At 39.1% G+C, this 18,058-nt stretch overlaps 13 non-coding genes across 13 annotated transcripts; all 13 read left to right on the top strand.

Moving 5' to 3' along the window:
- The first annotated feature begins 8,245 nt into the window (after positions 1-8,245).
- LOC129943567 (5S ribosomal RNA) lies at positions 8,246-8,364 on the top strand. Its single transcript, XR_008781293.1, has one exon. It is a non-coding gene; the product is annotated as a 5S ribosomal RNA (ribosomal RNA).
- A 641-nt stretch (positions 8,365-9,005) lies between these two features.
- LOC129943565 (5S ribosomal RNA) lies at positions 9,006-9,124 on the top strand. Its single transcript, XR_008781291.1, has one exon. It is a non-coding gene; the product is annotated as a 5S ribosomal RNA (ribosomal RNA).
- Positions 9,125-9,765: 641 nt separating this feature from the next.
- LOC129943564 (5S ribosomal RNA) lies at positions 9,766-9,884 on the top strand. The gene has a single exon (XR_008781290.1). It is a non-coding gene; the product is annotated as a 5S ribosomal RNA (ribosomal RNA).
- A 641-nt stretch (positions 9,885-10,525) lies between these two features.
- LOC129943563 (5S ribosomal RNA) lies at positions 10,526-10,644 on the top strand. The gene has a single exon (XR_008781289.1). It is a non-coding gene; the product is annotated as a 5S ribosomal RNA (ribosomal RNA).
- A 641-nt stretch (positions 10,645-11,285) lies between these two features.
- LOC129943562 (5S ribosomal RNA) lies at positions 11,286-11,404 on the top strand. The gene has a single exon (XR_008781288.1). It is a non-coding gene; the product is annotated as a 5S ribosomal RNA (ribosomal RNA).
- A 641-nt stretch (positions 11,405-12,045) lies between these two features.
- On the top strand, positions 12,046-12,164 carry LOC129943561 (5S ribosomal RNA). The gene has a single exon (XR_008781287.1). It is a non-coding gene; the product is annotated as a 5S ribosomal RNA (ribosomal RNA).
- A 641-nt stretch (positions 12,165-12,805) lies between these two features.
- Positions 12,806-12,924, top strand: LOC129943560 (5S ribosomal RNA). The gene has a single exon (XR_008781286.1). It is a non-coding gene; the product is annotated as a 5S ribosomal RNA (ribosomal RNA).
- A 641-nt stretch (positions 12,925-13,565) lies between these two features.
- LOC129943559 (5S ribosomal RNA) lies at positions 13,566-13,684 on the top strand. The gene has a single exon (XR_008781285.1). It is a non-coding gene; the product is annotated as a 5S ribosomal RNA (ribosomal RNA).
- A 641-nt stretch (positions 13,685-14,325) lies between these two features.
- Positions 14,326-14,444, top strand: LOC129943558 (5S ribosomal RNA). The gene has a single exon (XR_008781284.1). It is a non-coding gene; the product is annotated as a 5S ribosomal RNA (ribosomal RNA).
- Positions 14,445-15,085: 641 nt separating this feature from the next.
- Positions 15,086-15,204, top strand: LOC129943557 (5S ribosomal RNA). Its single transcript, XR_008781283.1, has one exon. It is a non-coding gene; the product is annotated as a 5S ribosomal RNA (ribosomal RNA).
- A 641-nt stretch (positions 15,205-15,845) lies between these two features.
- LOC129943556 (5S ribosomal RNA) lies at positions 15,846-15,964 on the top strand. Its single transcript, XR_008781282.1, has one exon. It is a non-coding gene; the product is annotated as a 5S ribosomal RNA (ribosomal RNA).
- A 639-nt stretch (positions 15,965-16,603) lies between these two features.
- On the top strand, positions 16,604-16,722 carry LOC129943554 (5S ribosomal RNA). Its single transcript, XR_008781280.1, has one exon. It is a non-coding gene; the product is annotated as a 5S ribosomal RNA (ribosomal RNA).
- A 641-nt stretch (positions 16,723-17,363) lies between these two features.
- On the top strand, positions 17,364-17,482 carry LOC129943553 (5S ribosomal RNA). Its single transcript, XR_008781279.1, has one exon. It is a non-coding gene; the product is annotated as a 5S ribosomal RNA (ribosomal RNA).
- Positions 17,483-18,058: the final 576 nt, after the last annotated feature.

Raw genomic sequence — 18,058 nt, 5'->3', positions numbered from 1 at the left:
TTGCTTAAAATTTAGAAATTGTCTTTCAGAACCTTTTGTTGCTTAATCTGGTGCTCCCCAGGGAAGTCATCTTGGCCCTTTTCTGTTCATCCTGTGTATTAACGACGTACATTCGTCATGTCTACGTTCAAGTGAAGTAAGATTATAAAGTCCACCCATGATCATACTAACTATTATCTTACTAACAACTAACACATGGTCTTATGATGAGCCTCTGATCGTGGTTTGAAGTTTGCTATAAGCTAACCACTTTCTGAAATTCTGAAGTGTTAAAAAAAATCATTTTACCCATACTATTTTGAAAATGTCGTCTAAATACATTTTTCCGGAGGGCTTTTCTTTGTCAGGGTGATTTTATTCAAAACAACTTTTCTTTAGATAAAATTCTTTTACAAAAATCTATCCTTTAACTTTCTGTTTTGGTGGCGCTATAGTCCGGGGCGGACCTGGGCCTCAACCAACATGCGTCTCCAGCCAGCTCGGTTACTAGCTAGCTGTCTCCAGTTTCGCACGCCAAGTTGGTTGAGGTCATCTCCCACCTGGGTGCGCCACCTGAGTCGCGGTCTTCCTCTACTGCGCCGCCGTCCCTCGGGATTGAATTCGAAGACCTTCCGGGCTGGAGCGTTGATGTCCATCCGCCCTACATGACCTAGCCATCTTAGCCGTCGGACTTTAATTCTGCCAACAAGGCCAGTGTCCCTGTACAGCCCGTACAGTTCGTCGTTATATCTTCTCCTCCATTCTCTATCTATGCCACCAAAAATCACCCGAAGAATTTTTCTCTCGAAGCATCCTGAGACGCTCTCATCATTCTTTGACAGGGTCCAGGCCTCAGCGAAATAAATGAGAACTAGGATGATGAGTGTCATAAAGATGGTGATTTAAGATGCTCGAGAGAGGACTATAACTACTCAATTGCCTTCTTAGTCGAAAGAAGAAGCGATTTCCAAGAGTTATTCTTCGTTTGATTTAAGCGCTGGTGTCGTTGTCTGTATTAATAGCGGTGCCTAGGTAGACAAAGTCCTTAACTACCTCAAAGTTATAGCTGTCCATGGTGACGTTTTGTCCAAGACGTCGTTTTTCAATGTCCTTTTTTGATGAAAGCATATACTTGGTCTTGCCTTCATTTACCACTAAACCCATCTTCTTCGCTTTCATCGCAATGCTCAAAAACGCTCCACTGACATCACGCTTTGATTTTCCAATTATGTCAATATCATCTGCATATCCAAATAATTGGATGGACCTTTGGAACATTGTGCCTCTGGTGTTGACAGTTGAGTTTTGCACAATTCTTTCCAGAACGATGTTGAAGAAGTCGCATGATGGTACATCGCCTTGTCTAAAACCTTTTTTGACATCAAATGCATCGTTAAGATCTTTTCCGATCTTGATAGAGCAGCGTGCATTCTCCATCGTCATTCTGCACAAACGGATAAGTTTGACATGGATGCCAAAACTAGACATTGCTCGGCAGAGCTCTTCCCTATAGATGCTGTCATACACGGCTTTAAAATCGATAAAGAGATGGTTGGTATCGATTTCAAGCTCCTTGGTTTTTTCCAAGATCTGCCGTAGTGTGAATATTTGGTCGATAGTGGACTTTCCTGGTCTGAAGTCAGTGTGGCTTCAGACCAATCAGGTTGTTGATGAATGGCTTCAGACGTGCTTGATACTGGTTCTGATGCCTTTTCACAAACATCGATAACCACCCCATCTGATTCAGAACGGGTGAATGAGTTACACACTCACCTTCTAAATTCCCAATCTCTTCGTCATTCTGACTTAGTGAATACCACCATCCTTAATGAAATTGCCTCTCAAGCAATTAATGTTATAGCACGACTTGGAATTTTTCTTCTCGAAACTTTTCCGATTAACAATAGGCCGAATCGCGTTGCTAGACAACCTACACCTGTCTCTCAACGCCTCAACCATAGAACAAGAAGAAGAAATGAATATCGCGCTACCCAAAGGAATTGGGCGAAACATCAAGACCGATGTATCAAGTCGATTCTTGCTGGCCCTGACGAAAGTCAGATGCCACCTGAAGAAATCATGATCCCTTATTGGGAGAATGTCATGGAACATCCTTCGCTGTCTAAACCACCTGACAGAACTTGTGGTGACTCGTTATTGTCTTTGACAATGCCTATCACTACATTTGAAATAAAAAGATCTAGATTATCGACTGGTACATCTCCAGGTCCTGATGGACTCACATCCAAAATTTGGAACCGTGTTCCTGAGGAAGTAGTTGCAATGATATTTAATTTATTCTTTTGGTGTGGTAAAGTAGCACAACACCTTTATGAGTCTAAAACGACTCTAATTCCTAAGACATCCAATGCATCAGATCCGGGCGACTTTCGACCTATTGTGGTCTCGTCTGTTGTCCTACGTCAGTTCTACAACATCTTGGCCAAAAGGCTTTCAAATGGTGTGGTACTTGACCGAAGACAACAGGCCTTTGTCGCTTCTGATGATGGATGTGCTATCAACACCACTTTGCTTGATCCACTACTAAGATCTCTACACCAATTACTATCTAGCTGCTACTTAGCTTCAATCGACGTCGCCAAGGTGTTTGATTCAGTGTCCTACCCGACCATAATAGGGACTTTACGTTCCTTTCCTTTCCACCTTTTAGCTTCGTTAAATATATAGATGAGTATTATAGTAGGGCTTCGACTAGAATAACAACAAACAATTGGACTTCGAGTCCCATTCACGCCAGAAATGGTGTCAAACAGTGTCATCCACTGTCACCGATACTTTTCAATCCGGGTACCGACCGTCTTCTGAAATCTCTTCCCAAAGAGATTTCATGTAAGATTGGGTCTGCAAGGGTTAATGCGCTTGCCTTTGCGGACGATCTTATTCTGTGTGCCTCTACTCCTCGGGGTTTGCAAAGCCTGCTTGACCACACTCAGGCCTTTCTTTCGTCATGTGGAATGCATATCAACGTCGCTAAATGTAACACCATCAGCATTAAGGGACAAGGTAAGCAGACAACCACAGTGATAGAAAATAGGGCTTTCAAGCTTAATAATCAACAACTACCAGCGCTTAAGCGCTCAGATCATCTAAAATATTTAGGTATTGAATTTTCGCCTAAAGGAAAATGCAAAATAGAGGCCCACAATGAATTAGATGCAAAACTTCAACGCATTACCACTGCACCGCTGAAGCCCCAGCAACGTCTACATATAGTACGCACCGTTCTTATTCCCCAGCTTTATCACAAATTGACGTTAGGAAGTGCACATATTAATGCACTTAATAAGATTGATAAGAGAATCAGAGTCGAGGTCAGAAGATGGCTTGCTTTGCCGAATGACACGCCCATAGCATATTTTCATTCACCCGTCAAACAGGGCGGTCTCGGCATTCCTGCTGTGAGACTGACGGCTCTTTTTGTAAGGCTTAATAGATTAAATCGGCTTACGCTTCCTAATTTGGAAGATGTGATACAAGCCAACACACTCTTAGCTAAAGAAATAGATGCGGCAAAAAGAAGACTAAATTTAGGCAGTATCAATATTGAAAGTAAATCTGATCTCGATACTTACTGGTCCAACAAACTTCACAACTCTGTTGATGGAATTGGATTAAGTGGTGCTTCTGATTGTGAGCAATCACATCGGTGGGCTGGTGAGCCTACACTGCTCCTTTCAAGTAGAGACTTCCTGCACTGCATAAAAACAAGAATGAATGCGTTACCCACGAGATCTCGCACATCTCGTGTAAAACTAAACCTAGAACGTGTATGCAGAGCAGGCTGTCCTTGGACCGAAACCCTTAACCATGTGGTTCAGCAATGTCCAAGAACCCATGCCAGTCGTATCGAGAGACATGACTCAGTAGTTAAATTTCTGAAGCGTAGTATGAACACAAGGGGACTTACCACTCTAATAGAACCCAGAGTGCTTACCAACGAAGGAATTAGGAAACCAGATCTGGTGGTTAAGGACGGAAATCAACCCATTGTCATCGACACTCAGGTGATTTCTGATTCTTATTCGCTAGATCTGGGTCATAGGAATAAAATAGCGAAATATAATACAGTATCAGTTAGTAATGAAATTAGATCTCTATTAGATGTTGATGAAATCGTATTTACGTCGGCCACACTTAATTGGAGGGGTATTTGGTCAAAAAGAAGTGTGCAGGAACTCCTTGATCTAGGCATGATCAAAAAAGAAAGACACAGCTCTAATTTCAACTAGAGTTTTAATAGGAACTACCAAGTACTTCAGGATTTTCAATGAAGCTACCTGGTCTACCAGACGATTTGACCCGGGTTAAATCCTTCATTTCAATTTCCTTAAGTTTATTTACGTGCTGCCTGCGTATCAGGCACAATTCAGTATGACCACTTGATGGATCCTGCGTGGATCCCAACGTCGCATGAAAAAAAAAAAAGATATAGGTATCTTCACTTCGTCAAGGTCGGGAAGGCGGAATTGTTGATCTGCGTCGCTGAGGTTGAGTGGTTTTATCTCCCTTACAGCGGAATTCGGTTCGTAATCGCCGTTATATAATTTGGAGAAGTGATCTTTAAATATTCTCAGCATCGACTGCGGTTCTACTACAATGTTCCCCTGATCGTCTTTACAGGCTTCGGTTCGTGGCTGGTACCTTTGGGAGGTTTTTTTTTACCTTTTGGTAAAATTTACGAACCTCATTCCTGTTGTTACATCCCTCTATCTCCTCGATCGCGCGCTTCTCATGCTCTCTTTTTTTCCGTCTAAGAAGCCGGTGTTTCTCTCTCCTCTTCTGCTCGTAGAGCTCGCGAGCAGCTCTAGTCCTTTTGTGCAGCGCCGTTTTGTATGCCTCTTGTTTCGCTGCGTGCGCTTGCCGGCATTCGTCGTCAAACCAGGGGTTTCGCTGTGGTGGCCGTGTGAAACCTAGCTCTTCAGAGGCGGCATCTCTGATGGCTGCAAGGCAATTTTGCCACTGGTTTTCAATGCTTAATGCAGGAAGCATAGGACTCCTTAGGAGGTTATTAGAGACTCGATCGGAAAAGGACATGGCAGTCTCTTGCGATTGTAGCCGCCTAACGTCGAATCTTCTCACAGTACTTCCTTGTTTTGGCCTCGCGAAATTTTCGGAGAAGTGTCGTGGGTCGATCGAAATGTGTCAATCTGGTTGACGGTTGATTGATCAATAGATTTCCATGTCCCCTTGTGGATATTGAGATGCGTGAACTGCGTACTAGCTACCAGAACGTCTCGCCCCGCAGCGAAATCGATCAGCCTGAATCCGTTGTCGGTGGTGGTGTCGTGCAGGCTGTATCTCCCGATTATGCCACCAAAGATGTCTTCTCTTCCTAGCTTTTCATTAAAATCTCCTAAGACAATTTTAATGTCATAGCCAGAGCACTGCTCATATGTCTTGTCCAAGAGCTCGAAGAATATGTCTTTGGTGTCTTCATCTTTCTCCTCTGTTGGGGCATGCGCGCATATTAGGCTTATGTTGTCGAATTTAGCTTTGATGCGGATTGTCGTGATGCCCTCGCTCACACTGTTGAAACTCAAGGCTTTTCGCCTGAGTCTAGTTCCAGAAACAAATCCACACCCAAATAGACGCTGTCTTTGTTCTCGGTAGTAGTCGCCGTAGTATATATCGCAGCATTTTAATTTGCGTTTGCCCGGTCCATCCCATCGCACTTCTTGGATGTCGGTAATATCTGCCTTGCAGCAGTTTAGGGCTTACGCTAATTCTTCGGCTGCACGTGGCCTGTTAAGGGACCTAACATTCCACGTATATATCGGAAGTTCGTTGTCCTTATTTCGTTTGCGTGGGTTGTCAACAGTGAATCCGTCCGTATCCGAGGCTTGTTGTCTCTCCGAATGTGTCGAAGAAGCCCTATAAGGTGTTCACTAAGTACTTCAACCTTACTGGAACTGTAGACGCCACCGTTGATTCCATCTCGAGAATTCGTGGATCAGGGCGTACAAATATTGACATTTATTTTTTCAGATTTTTCACAAATGAGCAGTAAAATATTAGTGGGTGCTGGAATCGCATTTACCTTTGATCTGGGTAAAATTACAAAAGTCTTTTATCATTAATGCATTTCGAAAGAGTAGTTAATTTTCCAACTATTTTCATAAATAAAAACAAACAAATTGAAAAAATGTTACAACTAAACTTAACTTTAAAGAGCAGTGTAATATGTACATTATTAAAAAAGAAACAATATTTGTTTAATTATTTTTATAAATAAACTTAATATTTAATAGCACTACCACAACAGCTTTACACTGCCTTTTTATGGAGCCTATAAGATCTTCACATCCCTTCAATGTCTGCCATGCGTGCTGAACTACATCCCAAAGCTCTTTGTTGTTTTTGGGCCAAGCATGCCAAACTGTTTCCTTAATATCTGCACACAGGTTTTTTAATGGGATTGATGTCAAGAAATTGATCTGGCCACTCCATAACCTAAATTCCATTCGCCCTAAACCATTCCTTTGCCAACTTACTGGTATGTTTCGTGTCGTTGTCATGCTGGAATGTCCGTTTTAGTAACATGTCCTCGTAGCACAGTAGTCCGTAATATTTTAATATTTCTACGCATGTGTAGGAAAAGCAGCCCCAAACAATGATATTTGTTGTTTTACCCTCTCTATGGTGTATCTGGGATATTCAGTATTAGTGGAGCGCCTTACATAATGACGAGACCCTTTACCTGCATGCAGAATAAATTTAGACTCTTCTAGCAACTTGTAGTATCTAAGATTTAAATAAAATAATAGACGTCGTGACCTCAATCTGTCGATAAGCTGGAGGAGTGATTCATATAGAAGGGGATTTGCTTTGATGGAGTTGACTCTCGGAGTTATTGCCCGCCCTTGTATTCGCAAGATACCACCATGCCTCTTGCAATCTTGTGTTTATGCAGTACTATCGTATTTCTTAGTATTTTTAATTTAATATTTGACTAATTAATGTCATGAAAATTTAATTGTGGAAGCGGAATAACTACACTTAATTTTTTTGTATTTAATATTTTTTTGTTTTTGGAACTGGACTTGGACTTAAAATCAAAGATGTAGTCCCTAAATAGTTCATAATGGTTTTGATCATAAAACTAAATGTTTCTTTTTGTATTTCAGATCCCATGTTCCAATTTTATAGGTAACAAAATCAACGGACAGAATACACCTTGGACTAAAACGATTAAATATCATTATCTTTTTGGTTCCTATGTAAAAATGTTAATTAAAGAGTTTGAGAGTTTGGGATTGACGCAATGGTAGCCATAACATATTTTGAAAGGGTAAGAGGAGGTACAAATATAGAATACTTGTTAAGGATAATATGTAATTTTTAAATTAACATGATATAATGACGTTTCTTTCAGTATGGTACAGAACAACAATACAAAAAAAGTAAAATTGTATCGAAAATCATTTGAGTTAAGTTAATAAAACACGTTTAAACAATTAAATAACAATCACAAGACTTATTATTCCATGCCATCATTGGCAACCAGAGATACTATCGTTTCTTATTCCTTTTTCAAATTAATGGCAAAGTGATCCTTTTTTAGAGATTAGTGATTTTTACAGCGGTCCCATGAAAATGTTATCCAAATACACATTTTATTATTTTAAAAATAAATGTCACAGTCTTCTCACGGACATGTTTTTTTAAGATCAAGAATTTATAATTTTAAAATCCGATGTCACAGCGGTCCCCCGTCCCCCTTTAAACATTAAAAAAAATATTTTTGTAGGTATTTTTTTTTGTGTGCGAGTACATGGTACTGCGGCTTTGGAAATCTTATCAAACGATGAATGTTGTTATGGGAACTGAAAATATGAGGTTTTTGTGTACATTAGGGTCTAAAAAGGTGAAAAAAATGAATTTTGAATTTTCCTTATCAGTGCCCCTCAAGGTATGCAACGTTTTGTTGAAAATGTCCTTAATTCCTGCAAATACAGGTGAAACACGGGTTTTCCTACAGATGGGCAGGTAAGACAGCTTTTTCAGTTGAAAAACCATAAATTACCTTGAATTTCTGCAAACACAGGTAAAAATTATATTTTCTACAGGTAAACAGGTAAAAAAGTGATTTTATTGCTTTGAATGTCTGTATTTTCGTACAGGTAAGCAGGTAGAATAGTGTTTTCAGTGGGAAAACCATGTCTGGGAAATCGAAAAGTAAAAGATACTTCTAAGAAAAGGTAATTGATAAGGATTGATTAGGTGGAACTCAGGTAGGTAAGTTTTCGCCAACGACCATACCACGATGAAAATATCGGTTCTCGTCCGATCACCGAAATCAAGCATCGTCGGGCGCGGTTAGTACTTAGATGGGGGACCGCTTGGGAACACCGCGTGTTGTTGGCACGCGTGCCTTTTTGCTGCAGAAAGGTCTTCTGCACACACTTTAAACCTTCCAAATCAAGTATTTTGCATATAAAAAATATTCCGGCCTCATTCCAGCGACGCTAAATGGTGTTTTTTCAACATTAAAAAAAATATTTTTGTAGGTATTTTTTTTTGTGTGCGAGTACATGGTACTGCGGCTTTGGAAATCTTATCAAACGATGAATGTTGTTATGGGAACTGAAAATATGAGGTTTTTGTGTACATTAGGGTCTAAAAAGGTGAAAAAAATGAATTTTGAATTTTCCTTATCAGTGCCCCTCAAGGTATGCAACGTTTTGTTGAAAATGTCCTTAATTCCTGCAAATACAGGTGAAACACGGGTTTTCCTACAGATGGGCAGGTAAGACAGCTTTTTCAGTTGAAAAACCATAAATTACCTTGAATTTCTGCAAACACAGGTAAAAATTATATTTTCTACAGGTAAACAGGTAAAAAAGTGATTTTATTGCTTTGAATGTCTGTATTTTCGTACAGGTAAGCAGGTAGAATAGTGTTTTCAGTGGGAAAACCATGTCTGGGAAATCGAAAAGTAAAAGATACTTCTAAGAAAAGGTAATTGATAAGGATTGATTAGGTGGAACTCAGGTAGGTAAGTTTTCGCCAACGACCATACCACGATGAAAATATCGGTTCTCGTCCGATCACCGAAATCAAGCATCGTCGGGCGCGGTTAGTACTTAGATGGGGGACCGCTTGGGAACACCGCGTGTTGTTGGCACGCGTGCCTTTTTGCTGCAGAAAGGTCTTCTGCACACACTTTAAACCTTCCAAATCAAGTATTTTGCATATAAAAAATATTCCGGCCTCATTCCAGCGACGCTAAATGGTGTTTTTTCAACATTAAAAAAAATATTTTTGTAGGTATTTTTTTTTGTGTGCGAGTACATGGTACTGCGGCTTTGGAAATCTTATCAAACGATGAATGTTGTTATGGGAACTGAAAATATGAGGTTTTTGTGTACATTAGGGTCTAAAAAGGTGAAAAAAATGAATTTTGAATTTTCCTTATCAGTGCCCCTCAAGGTATGCAACGTTTTGTTGAAAATGTCCTTAATTCCTGCAAATACAGGTGAAACACGGGTTTTCCTACAGATGGGCAGGTAAGACAGCTTTTTCAGTTGAAAAACCATAAATTACCTTGAATTTCTGCAAACACAGGTAAAAATTATATTTTCTACAGGTAAACAGGTAAAAAAGTGATTTTATTGCTTTGAATGTCTGTATTTTCGTACAGGTAAGCAGGTAGAATAGTGTTTTCAGTGGGAAAACCATGTCTGGGAAATCGAAAAGTAAAAGATACTTCTAAGAAAAGGTAATTGATAAGGATTGATTAGGTGGAACTCAGGTAGGTAAGTTTTCGCCAACGACCATACCACGATGAAAATATCGGTTCTCGTCCGATCACCGAAATCAAGCATCGTCGGGCGCGGTTAGTACTTAGATGGGGGACCGCTTGGGAACACCGCGTGTTGTTGGCACGCGTGCCTTTTTGCTGCAGAAAGGTCTTCTGCACACACTTTAAACCTTCCAAATCAAGTATTTTGCATATAAAAAATATTCCGGCCTCATTCCAGCGACGCTAAATGGTGTTTTTTCAACATTAAAAAAAATATTTTTGTAGGTATTTTTTTTTGTGTGCGAGTACATGGTACTGCGGCTTTGGAAATCTTATCAAACGATGAATGTTGTTATGGGAACTGAAAATATGAGGTTTTTGTGTACATTAGGGTCTAAAAAGGTGAAAAAAATGAATTTTGAATTTTCCTTATCAGTGCCCCTCAAGGTATGCAACGTTTTGTTGAAAATGTCCTTAATTCCTGCAAATACAGGTGAAACACGGGTTTTCCTACAGATGGGCAGGTAAGACAGCTTTTTCAGTTGAAAAACCATAAATTACCTTGAATTTCTGCAAACACAGGTAAAAATTATATTTTCTACAGGTAAACAGGTAAAAAAGTGATTTTATTGCTTTGAATGTCTGTATTTTCGTACAGGTAAGCAGGTAGAATAGTGTTTTCAGTGGGAAAACCATGTCTGGGAAATCGAAAAGTAAAAGATACTTCTAAGAAAAGGTAATTGATAAGGATTGATTAGGTGGAACTCAGGTAGGTAAGTTTTCGCCAACGACCATACCACGATGAAAATATCGGTTCTCGTCCGATCACCGAAATCAAGCATCGTCGGGCGCGGTTAGTACTTAGATGGGGGACCGCTTGGGAACACCGCGTGTTGTTGGCACGCGTGCCTTTTTGCTGCAGAAAGGTCTTCTGCACACACTTTAAACCTTCCAAATCAAGTATTTTGCATATAAAAAATATTCCGGCCTCATTCCAGCGACGCTAAATGGTGTTTTTTCAACATTAAAAAAAATATTTTTGTAGGTATTTTTTTTTGTGTGCGAGTACATGGTACTGCGGCTTTGGAAATCTTATCAAACGATGAATGTTCTTATGGGAACTGAAAATATGAGGTTTTTGTGTACATTAGGGTCTAAAAAGGTGAAAAAAATGAATTTTGAATTTTCCTTATCAGTGCCCCTCAAGGTATGCAACGTTTTGTTGAAAATGTCCTTAATTCCTGCAAATACAGGTGAAACACGGGTTTTCCTACAGATGGGCAGGTAAGACAGCTTTTTCAGTTGAAAAACCATAAATTACCTTGAATTTCTGCAAACACAGGTAAAAATTATATTTTCTACAGGTAAACAGGTAAAAAAGTGATTTTATTGCTTTGAATGTCTGTATTTTCGTACAGGTAAGCAGGTAGAATAGTGTTTTCAGTGGGAAAACCATGTCTGGGAAATCGAAAAGTAAAAGATACTTCTAAGAAAAGGTAATTGATAAGGATTGATTAGGTGGAACTCAGGTAGGTAAGTTTTCGCCAACGACCATACCACGATGAAAATATCGGTTCTCGTCCGATCACCGAAATCAAGCATCGTCGGGCGCGGTTAGTACTTAGATGGGGGACCGCTTGGGAACACCGCGTGTTGTTGGCACGCGTGCCTTTTTGCTGCAGAAAGGTCTTCTGCACACACTTTAAACCTTCCAAATCAAGTATTTTGCATATAAAAAATATTCCGGCCTCATTCCAGCGACGCTAAATGGTGTTTTTTCAACATTAAAAAAAATATTTTTGTAGGTATTTTTTTTTGTGTGCGAGTACATGGTACTGCGGCTTTGGAAATCTTATCAAACGATGAATGTTGTTATGGGAACTGAAAATATGAGGTTTTTGTGTACATTAGGGTCTAAAAAGGTGAAAAAAATGAATTTTGAATTTTCCTTATCAGTGCCCCTCAAGGTATGCAACGTTTTGTTGAAAATGTCCTTAATTCCTGCAAATACAGGTGAAACACGGGTTTTCCTACAGATGGGCAGGTAAGACAGCTTTTTCAGTTGAAAAACCATAAATTACCTTGAATTTCTGCAAACACAGGTAAAAATTATATTTTCTACAGGTAAACAGGTAAAAAAGTGATTTTATTGCTTTGAATGTCTGTATTTTCGTACAGGTAAGCAGGTAGAATAGTGTTTTCAGTGGGAAAACCATGTCTGGGAAATCGAAAAGTAAAAGATACTTCTAAGAAAAGGTAATTGATAAGGATTGATTAGGTGGAACTCAGGTAGGTAAGTTTTCGCCAACGACCATACCACGATGAAAATATCGGTTCTCGTCCGATCACCGAAATCAAGCATCGTCGGGCGCGGTTAGTACTTAGATGGGGGACCGCTTGGGAACACCGCGTGTTGTTGGCACGCGTGCCTTTTTGCTGCAGAAAGGTCTTCTGCACACACTTTAAACCTTCCAAATCAAGTATTTTGCATATAAAAAATATTCCGGCCTCATTCCAGCGACGCTAAATGGTGTTTTTTCAACATTAAAAAAAATATTTTTGTAGGTATTTTTTTTTGTGTGCGAGTACATGGTACTGCGGCTTTGGAAATCTTATCAAACGATGAATGTTGTTATGGGAACTGAAAATATGAGGTTTTTGTGTACATTAGGGTCTAAAAAGGTGAAAAAAATGAATTTTGAATTTTCCTTATCAGTGCCCCTCAAGGTATGCAACGTTTTGTTGAAAATGTCCTTAATTCCTGCAAATACAGGTGAAACACGGGTTTTCCTACAGATGGGCAGGTAAGACAGCTTTTTCAGTTGAAAAACCATAAATTACCTTGAATTTCTGCAAACACAGGTAAAAATTTTATTTTCTACAGGTAAACAGGTAAAAAAGTGATTTTATTGCTTTGAATGTCTGTATTTTCGTACAGGTAAGCAGGTAGAATAGTGTTTTCAGTGGGAAAACCATGTCTGGGAAATCGAAAAGTAAAAGATACTTCTAAGAAAAGGTAATTGATAAGGATTGATTAGGTGGAACTCAGGTAGGTAAGTTTTCGCCAACGACCATACCACGATGAAAATATCGGTTCTCGTCCGATCACCGAAATCAAGCATCGTCGGGCGCGGTTAGTACTTAGATGGGGGACCGCTTGGGAACACCGCGTGTTGTTGGCACGCGTGCCTTTTTGCTGCAGAAAGGTCTTCTGCACACACTTTAAACCTTCCAAATCAAGTATTTTGCATATAAAAAATATTCCGGCCTCATTCCAGCGACGCTAAATGGTGTTTTTTCAACATTAAAAAAAATATTTTTGTAGGTATTTTTTTTTGTGTGCGAGTACATGGTACTGCGGCTTTGGAAATCTTATCAAACGATGAATGTTCTTATGGGAACTGAAAATATGAGGTTTTTGTGTACATTAGGGTCTAAAAAGGTGAAAAAAATGAATTTTGAATTTTCCTTATCAGTGCCCCTCAAGGTATGCAACGTTTTGTTGAAAATGTCCTTAATTCCTGCAAATACAGGTGAAACACGGGTTTTCCTACAGATGGGCAGGTAAGACAGCTTTTTCAGTTGAAAAACCATAAATTACCTTGAATTTCTGCAAACACAGGTAAAAATTATATTTTCTACAGGTAAACAGGTAAAAAAGTGATTTTATTGCTTTGAATGTCTGTATTTTCGTACAGGTAAGCAGGTAGAATAGTGTTTTCAGTGGGAAAACCATGTCTGGGAAATCGAAAAGTAAAAGATACTTCTAAGAAAAGGTAATTGATAAGGATTGATTAGGTGGAACTCAGGTAGGTAAGTTTTCGCCAACGACCATACCACGATGAAAATATCGGTTCTCGTCCGATCACCGAAATCAAGCATCGTCGGGCGCGGTTAGTACTTAGATGGGGGACCGCTTGGGAACACCGCGTGTTGTTGGCACGCGTGCCTTTTTGCTGCAGAAAGGTCTTCTGCACACACTTTAAACCTTCCAAATCAAGTATTTTGCATATAAAAAATATTCCGGCCTCATTCCAGCGACGCTAAATGGTGTTTTTTCAACATTAAAAAAAATATTTTTGTAGGTATTTTTTTTTGTGTGCGAGTACATGGTACTGCGGCTTTGGAAATCTTATCAAACGATGAATGTTCTTATGGGAACTGAAAATATGAGGTTTTTGTGTACATTAGGGTCTAAAAAGGTGAAAAAAATGAATTTTGAATTTTCCTTATCAGTGCCCCTCAAGGTATGCAACGTTTTGTTGAAAATGTCCTTAATTCCTGCAAATACAGGTGAAACACGGGTTTTCCTACAGATGGGCAGGTAAGACAGCTTTTTCAGTTGAAAAACCATAAATTACCTTGAATTTCTGCAAACACAGGTAAAAATTATATTTTCTACAGGTAAACAGGTAAAAAAGTGATTTTATTGCTTTGAATGTCTGTATTTTCGTACAGGTAAGCAGGTAGAATAGTGTTTTCAGTGGGAAAACCATGTCTGGGAAATCGAAAAGTAAAAGATACTTCTAAGAAAAGGTAATTGATAAGGATTGATTAGGTGGAACTCAGGTAGGTAAGTTTTCGCCAACGACCATACCACGATGAAAATATCGGTTCTCGTCCGATCACCGAAATCAAGCATCGTCGGGCGCGGTTAGTACTTAGATGGGGGACCGCTTGGGAACACCGCGTGTTGTTGGCACGCGTGCCTTTTTGCTGCAGAAAGGTCTTCTGCACACACTTTAAACCTTCCAAATCAAGTATTTTGCATATAAAAAATATTCCGGCCTCATTCCAGCGACGCTAAATGGTGTTTTTTCAACATTAAAAAAAATATTTTTGTAGGTATTTTTTTTTGTGTGCGAGTACATGGTACTGCGGCTTTGGAAATCTTATCAAACGATGAATGTTGTTATGGGAACTGAAAATATGAGGTTTTTGTGTACATTAGGGTCTAAAAAGGTGAAAAAAATGAATTTTGAATTTTCCTTATCAGTGCCCCTCAAGGTATGCAACGTTTTGTTGAAAATGTCCTTAATTCCTGCAAATACAGGTGAAACACGGGTTTTCCTACAGATGGGCAGGTAAGACAGCTTTTTCAGTTGAAAAACCATAAATTACCTTGAATTTCTGCAAACACAGGTAAAAATTATATTTTCTACAGGTAAACAGGTAAAAAAGTGATTTTATTGCTTTGAATGTCTGTATTTTCGTACAGGTAAGCAGGTAGAATAGTGTTTTCAGTGGGAAAACCATGTCTGGGAAATCGAAAAGTAAAAGATACTTCTAAGAAAAGGTAATTGATAAGGATTGATTAGGTGGAACTCAGGTAGGTAAGTTTTCGCCAACGACCATACCACGATGAAAATATCGGTTCTCGTCCGATCACCGAAATCAAGCATCGTCGGGCGCGGTTAGTACTTAGATGGGGGACCGCTTGGGAACACCGCGTGTTGTTGGCACGCGTGCCTTTTTGCTGCAGAAAGGTCTTCTGCACACACTTTAAACCTTCCAAATCAAGTATTTTGCATATAAAAAATATTCCGGCCTCATTCCAGCGACGCTAAATGGTGTTTTTTCAACATTAAAAAAAATATTTTTGTAGGTATTTTTTTTTGTGTGCGAGTACATGGTACTGCGGCTTTGGAAATCTTATCAAACGATGAATGTTGTTATGGGAACTGAAAATATGAGGTTTTTGTGTACATTAGGGTCTAAAAAGGTGAAAAAAATGAATTTTGAATTTTCCTTATCAGTGCCCCTCAAGGTATGCAACGTTTTGTTGAAAATGTCCTTAATTCCTGCAAATACAGGTGAAACACGGGTTTTCCTACAGATGGGCAGGTAAGACAGCTTTTTCAGTTGAAAAACCATAAATTACCTTGAATTTCTGCAAACACAGGTAAAAATTATATTTTCTACAGGTAAACAGGTAAAAAAGTGATTTTATTGCTTTGAATGTCTGTATTTTCGTACAGGTAAGCAGGTAGAATAGTGTTTTCAGTGGGAAAACCATGTCTGGGAAATCGAAAAGTAAAAGATACTTCTAAGAAAAGGTAATTGATAAGGATTGATTAGGTGGAACTCAGGTAGGTAAGTTTTCGCCAACGACCATACCACGATGAAAATATCGGTTCTCGTCCGATCACCGAAATCAAGCATCGTCGGGCGCGGTTAGTACTTAGATGGGGGACCGCTTGGGAACACCGCGTGTTGTTGGCACGCGTGCCTTTTTGCTGCAGAAAGGTCTTCTGCACACACTTTAAACCTTCCAAATCAAGTATTTTGCATATAAAAAATATTCCGGCCTCATTCCAGCGACGCTAAATGGTGTTTCAACATTAAAAAAAATATTTTTGTAGGTATTTTTTTTTTGTGTGCGAGTACATGGTACTGCGGCTTTGGAAATCTTATCAAACGATGAATGTTGTTATGGGAACTGAAAATATGAGGTTTTTGTGTACATTAGGGTCTAAAAAGGTGAAAAAAATGAATTTTGAATTTTCCTTATCAGTGCCCCTCAAGGTATGCAACGTTTTGTTGAAAATGTCCTTAATTCCTGCAAATACAGGTGAAACACGGGTTTTCCTACAGATGGGCAGGTAAGACAGCTTTTTCAGTTGAAAAACCATAAATTACCTTGAATTTCTGCAAACACAGGTAAAAATTATATTTTCTACAGGTAAACAGGTAAAAAAGTGATTTTATTGCTTTGAATGTCTGTATTTTCGTACAGGTAAGCAGGTAGAATAGTGTTTTCAGTGGGAAAACCATGTCTGGGAAATCGAAAAGTAAAAGATACTTCTAAGAAAAGGTAATTGATAAGGATTGATTAGGTGGAACTCAGGTAGGTAAGTTTTCGCCAACGACCATACCACGATGAAAATATCGGTTCTCGTCCGATCACCGAAATCAAGCATCGTCGGGCGCGGTTAGTACTTAGATGGGGGACCGCTTGGGAACACCGCGTGTTGTTGGCACGCGTGCCTTTTTGCTGCAGAAAGGTCTTCTGCACACACTTTAAACCTTCCAAATCAAGTATTTTGCATATAAAAAATATTCCGGCCTCATTCCAGCGACGCTAAATGGTGTTTTTTCAACATTAAAAAAAATATTTTTGTAGGTATTTTTTTTTGTGTGCGAGTACATGGTACTGCGGCTTTGGAAATCTTATCAAACGATGAATGTTCTTATGGGAACTGAAAATATGAGGTTTTTGTGTACATTAGGGTCTAAAAAGGTGAAAAAAATGAATTTTGAATTTTCCTTATCAGTGCCCCTCAAGGTATGCAACGTTTTGTTGAAAATGTCCTTAATTCCTGCAAATACAGGTGAAACACGGGTTTTCCTACAGATGGGCAGGTAAGACAGCTTTTTCAGTTGAAAAACCATAAATTACCTTGAATTTCTGCAAACACAGGTAAAAATTATATTTTCTACAGGTAAACAGGTAAAAAAGTGATTTTATTGCTTTGAATGTCTGTATTTTCGTACAGGTAAGCAGGTAGAATAGTGTTTTCAGTGGGAAAACCATGTCTGGGAAATCGAAAAGTAAAAGATACTTCTAAGAAAAGGTAATTGATAAGGATTGATTAGGTGGAACTCAGGTAGGTAAGTTTTCGCCAACGACCATACCACGATGAAAATATCGGTTCTCGTCCGATCACCGAAATCAAGCATCGTCGGGCGCGGTTAGTACTTAGATGGGGGACCGCTTGGGAACACCGCGTGTTGTTGGCACGCGTGCCTTTTTGCTGCAGAAAGGTCTTCTGCACACACTTTAAACCTTCCAAATCAAGTATTTTGCATATAAAAAATATTCCGGCCTCATTCCAGCGACGCTAAATGGTGTTTTTTCAACATTAAAAAAAATATTTTTGTAGGTATTTTTTTTTGTGTGCGAGTACATGGTACTGCGGCTTTGGAAATCTTATCAAACGATGAATGTTGTTATGGGAACTGAAAATATGAGGTTTTTGTGTACATTAGGGTCTAAAAAGGTGAAAAAAATGAATTTTGAATTTTCCTTATCAGTGCCCCTCAAGGTATGCAACGTTTTGTTGAAAATGTCCTTAATTCCTGCAAATACAGGTGAAACACGGGTTTTCCTACAGATGGGCAGGTAAGACAGCTTTTTCAGTTGAAAAACCATAAATTACCTTGAATTTCTGCAAACACAGGTAAAAATTATATTTTCTACAGGTAAACAGGTAAAAAAGTGATTTTATTGCTTTGAATGTCTGTATTTTCGTACAGGTAAGCAGGTAGAATAGTGTTTTCAGTGGGAAAACCATGTCTGGGAAATCGAAAAGTAAA

Source organism: Eupeodes corollae, chromosome 1 (genome assembly GCF_945859685.1).
Source record: "Eupeodes corollae chromosome 1, idEupCoro1.1, whole genome shotgun sequence".
NCBI classification, from domain to species: Eukaryota; Metazoa; Arthropoda; class Insecta; order Diptera; family Syrphidae; genus Eupeodes; species Eupeodes corollae.
Note: the sequence above shows the minus strand (reverse complement) of the source record. Positions and strands in the feature narration are given on the sequence as shown.